Below are 9,047 nucleotides of genomic sequence, written 5' to 3' on the forward strand. Positions count from 1 at the left end.
ATTTAGACCTGAGAAGTCAGCTAAAATGTTCTCTTGTTTATACATTATTCCTTGTAGTTTAAAATAGCACATTTTATTACATAAATTTCTCCTAAAGTACAATGGACACCATAAAATACACCATTCTACACATGCAGAAGAAAAAACAGCAAAGACCTCGAAGTGGGGGGAAAATTAGAAAGAGGGAGGGAAACGGATAAAGAATAAATTGTAATGTATTTTCAATTGCAAAGTCTCTTCTCCTGTATAACTAATACACTCCTGTATTAGTTTACCTTTTAACATTTATTATATCAGAAAAAAATAATCTGACAAAATAAAAATTAATAAAATAAAAATTGGCCTACTAGTGGTAAATTAACAAAATAAAAATTGGTAAAAATTAACAAAATAAAAATTGGTAAATTATTTTCTCAGATTGAAACTCTGGAGCTCAGTGGGTAAAGGGTTACAGTCAGTAGACTATAATTCTGCTGTGGAATCTGGCCAGTTACTAAATGAATAAATACCAAAGTGTCTTCAGCCATTATTCTTTGTGAGAGTTTGTTCCTCTGTTTGTTCTGAGTTAGAATAAAAGTGGAAAAAGCTAATGTAGGGTAGTAACACTTTTATTCTTAGTGTAGCTTCTGCATTGTCCATTAAATTTTTTTAGCTGCTAATTCAAGGCTGGAGAAAGTACCTAAGATACTCTCTAGTATTATTTTGAAATTTAAATGAAGTATAACCATTTGTATTAGAGTTCTCTTAGGTATAAGTGACAGAAATTCACTTCGAACTAATGTAAACGAAAGGCAGGATTTGGGGAAGAATATTGGAGTAGCACAGAGACTCAAGGGGACAACTCCACGAGTATTGACCTAAGCCAGGGGCCCCAACTGCCCCTGGGAATCTTCTCATGTTTCTGCTTCTTTTTGCACATTAGCTTTATTTTCTTAGCTCATTGTATCTATTCAGTGGGGGCCAGGGCCTCTGGATCACATCCTTATCAAAATATAATCAGAGAGGAAAGCACTCTTTTTCTCCAGAAATGGTTTGAAAAATTCTGAGGATGGACTCTGATTTTTCTAGCGTGAGTCATATGACTGTGCTTAAAGCAGCCGCTATCACCTTGGGTAGAGGAGGGGTGAGGAGGGGGAGGAGTCCTGTGATTGGCCCATCACGAATTATGTTCTGCAGTCATGGTCAGAATGGCTAGGACAGCACTGCACATTTTTTTTTTTTCACTCACCCCATCACTAGAAGCACGGCTTTAAAGAACTACTTCCTGAAGAAGGGCAGTTGTTCTCAGTGGACTAAATGGTAAATGTTCACTATAACAGAGCTAGATAACACAGGATTCACTCTTAAGAGTTTCTGACTTAGTAGTGTGAGTGGGGATCCAATGTGGAGGATGATGAATGATGCTCACCTGGAATTTTGCACTGAACTTGTGTGGGCTCAACACAGGTTAAAAAAAGACTCCACGGTGTGTGTGATCCAAAGTTAGCTTTGAGAACCAGTTTAAGAGCTCTCTCAGGCCCTTGCAACCTTAGGCCCTATACAACTGTACTGAATTGCTTTCCTTATAAAATGGCTCTGCCTAAATACCACCCCCTCATAGAATTACATCTTCCAAGCTCATTCTTATCAACCTCTCTGTGGCACTTTAATACTTACTTAGTCACTTATTTATTCAATCATTCAACAATATCATTTTATGAACTCTAGAGATTGGGCAAATGATAAGGTCCCTCTCCTCAGTGACAATTCATATAAGAAACAGGAAGTAAAGAAGTAAACCAGAGAATGGATAATTTACTTGCCACTTAAGTTTTATGAAGGAAATAAATAGAATACTGTGAAAAAGAATAAGTGTTTATGTGTTTATAAAAGACATACCTTTGTCCATAATTCTCCTTAAAGGAAAAAAAAAAAAAAACTCTCTCCTCAATGAGAGCTCTGCTGCCAGGCTCTCTCTGGTCTGCCTGTCAGCTCTTTCATCTACCTTTCTCTAGATTGGCTTTCTTTTCCCTCTTTCTGTATCATGGGCATCCTCTGAGACCAAATAACGAAGTAGATGACTTCAATTGTCCCAGCCCCTCCTTTCTTACTCTGAGGATCCTTCCTCATTCATCTTCTGCTTCCTTTTATTTCTCTTGCTATACATGGAAATTAAGTTATTGATCTTACTCAAACCTCTCCCCAAAGGTAAATACTCAAGAGAAAGGGAAGATCCCTGCTGGAAGACAATTGGTTAGGGAGAAGGAGGGGAGTCTCGGGAGAGAAGGCCTCCCCCGTACCTCTCACGTTGCCAAGGCAAAAACTTAGTCCAATTTCTCTGAGCAGACATGCAACACATTAGGACAAGGCAGTCCTTATTTTTCCGTTTATGCCTATTTTCCATTTTTCTATTGGTATCATTTATTCTTGGTTATAAACATACTGTTATGCTTATAAACAAACATTATCGTCAAAGGTTTTCAATATATAACAGCAGGTAAATAAAGGTGCTAAAAAAAAATCTCAGTGCTGTTTGGACTCTAGACAATTTTCTCTTATCGCTGGATATTTTTAGAACACTCGCTGTAATTTTCCTTATCCTCTCATGCAGATGTGTGCCAGGCTGTGTATGCTCACCAGGCAACCAGAGTCCAGAATGTGGGCCAAGCTCATCACGTTTTGGCTTCCATGTTTTCTCTCACAATGAACTGGTATTCACCTCATTTCTGAGCTGGTCCTCTGTTTTGTAGTGATAAACATCTGTCACCAAAATCTTGGTGGGGCTTCCCTGAATCAAGGCTGTGCTGAGGAAACAGGGCTGAAAGGACTTTGTGACTTGGCAAAATGACATTTTATTAAAAATATTCTGGTAATATTTATAAGGCATTTTAAACACTTTTACAGTATTTTAAAAATAAAAAAAAAATTACTCTGTACTAAAACACGTCTTCCAAGGAAATTGTTTTGAAAATTGTGGGCCAAGATTCCCAAAAGCAAATAATTAGGTTCTTAGCCTTATAGCCACAGCGTGATCAATCTCTCAGAGAGTGAGCCTTTATTAATTCATCTCTTCCCTTTTTTTTCTCAGGCTATTCTCTAATATTTTGTTTTCTTTTCTATCTTCCTTCTATTCTCATAATATTTTTGAGCTAGCAGGCTCAATTTTTCCAACTCAACTAATGGGGCTTCCTTTATTATGATACACTTCTCTGAAATCCCTAGACTCCTCTATTTCTTAGGTCTATCTGATAAGACAGTCAGCCCATTAAATGGACAATGGAGAGAATTTATTGAATGTTTATTGCATGAACAGGAATGGTTAAGGTAAGATACAGACGCACTTATGATCCAGTTGGAAGACAGAACATAAACACATGAAAATGACAAAGGAACAAAGATGAAGGAAACAGAGTCAGTAAGTGACTGCCAGATGGATAATCAAGGGATACCAGTTGAATCAAGTTCATTAGGGGAGATATTCTAGAAGAGAGCAACTGAGAGTGGAGGACTAAAGGAAAGACTGGAGGAGGACCAGCTGGGTGTAGGGGAGGGAGGGAGCTCTACTGCCCTGCACAGTTTTCATGAGATTCACCTAAAGACTATAGACTCTAACAGCCTCTTTAAGAGGCTGTTAATGTGGTCTTTGTACCATTTAGACTCCGTGCTGGATTGGTTTCAGAACCAGTGTCTCAAAGAGCTACTTTGTATGAACACTCCTAAAGTGTTCACAAGAATAAATCTTTAATGCCTCTTCATTATTTCAGAAACAAGTCCAAACTCCTTACTAAGAAAATCATGAGCAATTATAATCAAATCAAGAGCTTCCTTTTAATCCCATTTTCCCTACCTGAGAAGCCTGGGTCCTTACTACACTGAACTTCTAGAAGTTTATAGAATGTGCCAGGCATTCATGTACCTTCTTGACTTTGCCTGGGCTGCAATCTTTGCCTCGAATTTCTCTTTGTTCTCTGATGAGCAAACACCTTCTGCTTATACTTCAAATGTCTTCTCCTCTTTGAAAACAGCCCGTGACTTCTTCTTTCAGAACTAAGTATTCTTTCCACTGTGTTCTCCAAATGCATCGATCAGATCTCCTCTTAACAAAGCATATCATCATTTGGGGGAGAACATGCCTTTACAGCCCACCATACTGTGAATTTTCCAGGGCTGAGATTATGTTTTATGATTTTATAACCACCATCCTTAGTACCACTAAGGACGAGTGGTAGGTGTTCATATCATGTTTACTGAATAATAACCAATTATTGGTTTTTCCTTTAGGACACTATTTCCCCTTTTACAGGTCCTTGATGATAAGAGAGATTTATCTAAATATGCACAGGGATGCAGAGAATTTCAAAATTTCCAATGAATTTGGGATTACCGTTGGTCTAAAATTCTTTAGACACTTTCTATACTAGATTTGTTTTGTCAGTTTAAACACAAAAAAATCTGTTCACATTGCCTCAAGTCACACACACTTTATTATTTCTTTTGCATGCTTACTAAAGTGTCCACAAATATAGGAGTTCTGATAGATATCTGGATAAAAAAAGTGAATGAGTTTGATATTGCAAAATAAATACAAATATGTGGGATAGTTGTTTATTTTGTTACGTAGTTAAACTTCTGTTTTACTGCCCCAATAATACATAAAATCAATACCATGCATTCATCCTTTTTCCTACTCTTGATTATTTGATTTACACTTTTGGTTTGTTTCCTAAAAGTTTTAAGTATAAACGTTCTTGCAAATTACCGATGAACCTATGGAAAGAATTGTAATATAGATAGTGGTTATGTGCACATGTGTTTTTGCATACATATTTAGTATTTAATAGAATATTTATTGTCAACAAGGAGATTTTAGGGTTAGGGACTAGGATGTTTTCAGAGCTAAGCACCGTGAGTTCTGCTCTCAAGGTTTCAGTAATCTAATGGTGAAAATAAGAATTGTACTTGTGTAACAGAAATAAAATAAGTCATGAAAGTGGTATAAGAAAAAATGATGTGTAAGTTTTCCCTCCCTGGGAAAAGTTGTGGGGGTTGAGAGGCTTGACATCTTCACTTGTGCTTGAAGAAGACAGAGGAAAGATATCTCAGGTACAAGAAAAAAATAGACAAAGGCAGGGAGGTGGCTGATCTTGGAATCTGTAAATCATTCATCTTGGCTGGGGTTCAGTGTATACTGGATCTTTCTTTTGCCAGGGTATCATTTGGCTCAGCCATTTGAATTCATAAAACTGAATCTAAATTAAATTGAGAAGAACAGTCAGATATCCCTCCTCTTAAACTCTCGACTTCAGTTGTTTACCCCTTATTTTTGAAAAACACAGATGAAGTCAACATATAGAGCATATACCAAATAAAAACCTGGCTTTAGGTAGAAGTGTAACTATAGAGACACATTTTCTACTTCCTAACAACTGATGCATCACCTTATAGAGATGTTGTCCAAACAAGGGAACGTGTGCTATGAAAGGGCTAATCTCGAGGTTTGCCCTATGACAGTCAGGCGTGTGGCAGAAGAATGAAATAGGGGAAATTCTCTCTATTTCTTCCCTCTTGAATAATGAGTTGAGAGAGGTGAGGAAAGAAAATCATTTTCTATCTAGCAATGGATTTGGTGCAGCAATAGGTATGGAGGCTCTGCTCTCACATAATTATAGCATTTTAGGTCTGAGAAAAGGTGTCACAGGAGCATGGAAGATCGGATTAGCGGAACAAGGGACACAAGAAATGGTAGTGACAGGGTTAGCTCCAGGTGATTACAAGGCTGGCAAAGACAAGCTTCGATGGCATTTATTTCTCTCCTCTGCCACACATCACCATTGGTCAGTGCTACGTCTCTTTCTGCAGGCACTTGTTTCAATTCAAGTTGGTTGTCCAGTAAAACCCAGGAGGCAGCTGAGCATTAAAATATATGGAGCAAAAACTGATAGAGTTGCAAAGAGAAATAGATACATCCACTATTATAGTTAGAGACTTTAATATCCTTCTATCAAAAATGGATAGATCTAGCAGGCAGAAAATCAGTAAGGACACAGTTGAACTCACTAGCATTTTCAAACAACTAAATACAATTGACATCTATACACGACTTTATTCTTCAACAGGAGATTACATATTCTTCCCAAGCTCACAGTATACAGTAACCAAGATAGACTGACCACATTCTGGGCCATAGAATACACCTTAAAAAATTTAACAGAATAGAAATCATGCAATGTCTACTCTCGGACCACAATAACATTAAACTAGAAATCAAAAACTTTAAAAATATAGCTTAAAAAATTCCCATACTTGGAGATTAAACAACGCACTTCTAAGTAACAAATGGGTCTAAGAAAAAATTTCTATAGAAATTAAAAATATTTGAAATCAATTAAAATGAAAACACAACTTATCAAAATTTGTGAGATGCAGAGAAAGCAATGCTTAGAGGAAAATTTGTAGCATTGAATATGTGTATTAGAAAAGGAGAAAGATCTAAAGTCTATAATCTATGTTTCTAGTTCAGGAAACTAGAAAAAGAGGAGTAAATTAAATCCAAAGTAAGCAGAAGAAAAAAATAATGAAAATTAGAGCAGAAATCAATAAATTGAAAATAGGACATCATAGAGAAAAATCAACGAAATCCAAAACTGGTTCTTTGAAATTGTCAATAAAATCAATGAACTTTTAACAAGGCTAAGAAAAAAAATAAAGAGCCGGAAAGAAAACACAAAATATTATTATCAGAAATGAAAGAGGGAATACTACTATAAATTTTAAAATAACAAATATTATATGAACAAATTTATGTTCGCAAATTTGATAATCTAGGTGAAATAGACCACTACCTTGAAAGACATAATCTGCCAAAACTCACACAAAAAGAAACATATAATTTGAATAGGTTGATATTTATTGATGAAATTAAATTGATAACTTTCAAAAATAGAAAGTACCAACTGTAGATGGGTTCACTGGTAAATTCTACCAAATATTTAAGAAAGAAATTATAGCAATTCCCTAAAATCACTTCCAGAAAATAGAAGCAAAGGGAATACTTCCTAACTCATTTTAGGAGACCAGAATTACCCTAATAACAAAATCAAAGACATTACAAAAGAAAACTATAGATGAACATCTCTTATGAACACAGATGCAAAAATCTTCAAAAAATATTAGTAAATCAAATCCAACAATATGCAAAAAGAATTATACACCATTACCAAGTAGAATTTATCCCAGATATTCAATGATAGTTCAATATTCAACTGATTCAAAAATAAATTAATATAATCCATCACATCAGCAGGCTAAAAAAACAAACACATGATTATCTCAATAGGTGCAGAAAATGCGTTTGACAAATGCATTTTTGACAACAGTCACTCATGTTGAAAACTCTTGGCAAATTTGAAATAGAGGAGAACTTCCTCACTTTGATCAAATACATCTACAAAACCCTCCATATTTAATGATGAGAAACTCGAAGCTTTCCTGTTAAGGTGAAGAACAGGGCAAGAATGTCTATCCCATCACTACTTCTCTATGTTGTACTGGAAATCCTAGCAAATGCAATAAGACAAGAAAAAACATTATGCATATTGATATGGAAGACATAAAACTATCTTTGCAGGTGATATAATCATCTTTGCAAAAATATCTGAAAGAACCGACAAAATACCTCTACAACAAGTTTTAAGATTCAAGGTTAATATATAAAAGTCAACTGCTTATCTATATGCCAGCAATGGAAAAGTAGAATTTAAAATTAAAAACAATATTATTTACATTAGCAACCCCAATAAAATACATAGGTAGGAATTTAACAAAATATGTTTAAGATCTATCTGAGAAAAACTGCAAAGCTCTGAGGCAAGATATCCAAGTAAGTAAATGGAGAAACATTCCATGTTCACGAATAGAAAGACTCAATGCTGTCATGATATCAGTTTTTCGCAACTGGATCTATAGATTGAATGCAATCTCAATCAAAATTTCAGCTAATTATTTTGTGGATCTTGATAAACTAAAGTTTATATAGAGAAGCAAAAGACCGAGAATAACCAACTCAATATTGAACGAGATGAAGAAAGTTGGAGGAATGACACTACTTGACTTCAAAACTTAGTATAATGCTACAGTAATCAACAGCATGGAACTGGCAAGACAGTAGACAATAAGACAATGGAACAGAATTTAGAGCTCTGAAATAGACCCATATCAGTTTAATCAACTTATCTTTGTCAAAGGGGCAAAGGTGAGAACAAAGATAATCTTTTCAACAAATGGTGTTGGAATAACTGGACATCTACATGCAAAAAAGAAATAATGAATCCTGACACAGATCTTTTGACAAAATTTAACTCAAAACGAATCAGAGACATAAATGTAAAACATGAAACTATAAACCATTAAACTTCAATAAGAAAACAAATGACTATATTTAAAATATCCAAAATACCTGAACAGACATCTCACCAAACATATACAGCCATGAACAAGCATACAAAAAGATATCCATTGTCATATGTAATCAGGAAATTGCAAAGTAAAATAGCAACACAATACTATTACATAATTACTTGAATAGCAACACAATACTATTACATAATTACTTGAATGACCACAATCTAAAAAGGGACAACACCAAGTGGTAGCAAGGATATAGAGCAATAGAAACTCTCATTTATTCCTGGTGGGAATGCAAACTGGTGCGGCCATTTGGAAGACAGTTCTGTCGGTTTCTTGCAAAATCAAACATACTCTTACCATACGATTCAGCAATTGCACTCCTTGGTATTTACCCAAATGAATTGAAAACTTTCATGTCACACAAAAACCTGCACAAGGATGTTTATTGCCACTTTATTCATAAATGCCCAAATCTGAAAGCAACTAGGATGTCCTTCAGTAGGTTGATGGGTAAATAAATTGTAGTGCATTCACATAATGGAATATTACATAGCACTTAAAAGAAACGAGCTATTAAGCCATCAAATGACATGGAGAAAACTTAAAAGCATGTTAGTAAGTGAAAGAATCGCATCTGGAAAGACTACATACTGTATGATTAA

This window comes from Pteropus vampyrus, unplaced genomic scaffold (genome assembly GCF_000151845.1).
Source record: "Pteropus vampyrus isolate Shadow unplaced genomic scaffold, Pvam_2.0 Scaffold39, whole genome shotgun sequence".
In the NCBI taxonomy this organism is placed as follows: Eukaryota; Metazoa; Chordata; class Mammalia; order Chiroptera; family Pteropodidae; genus Pteropus; species Pteropus vampyrus.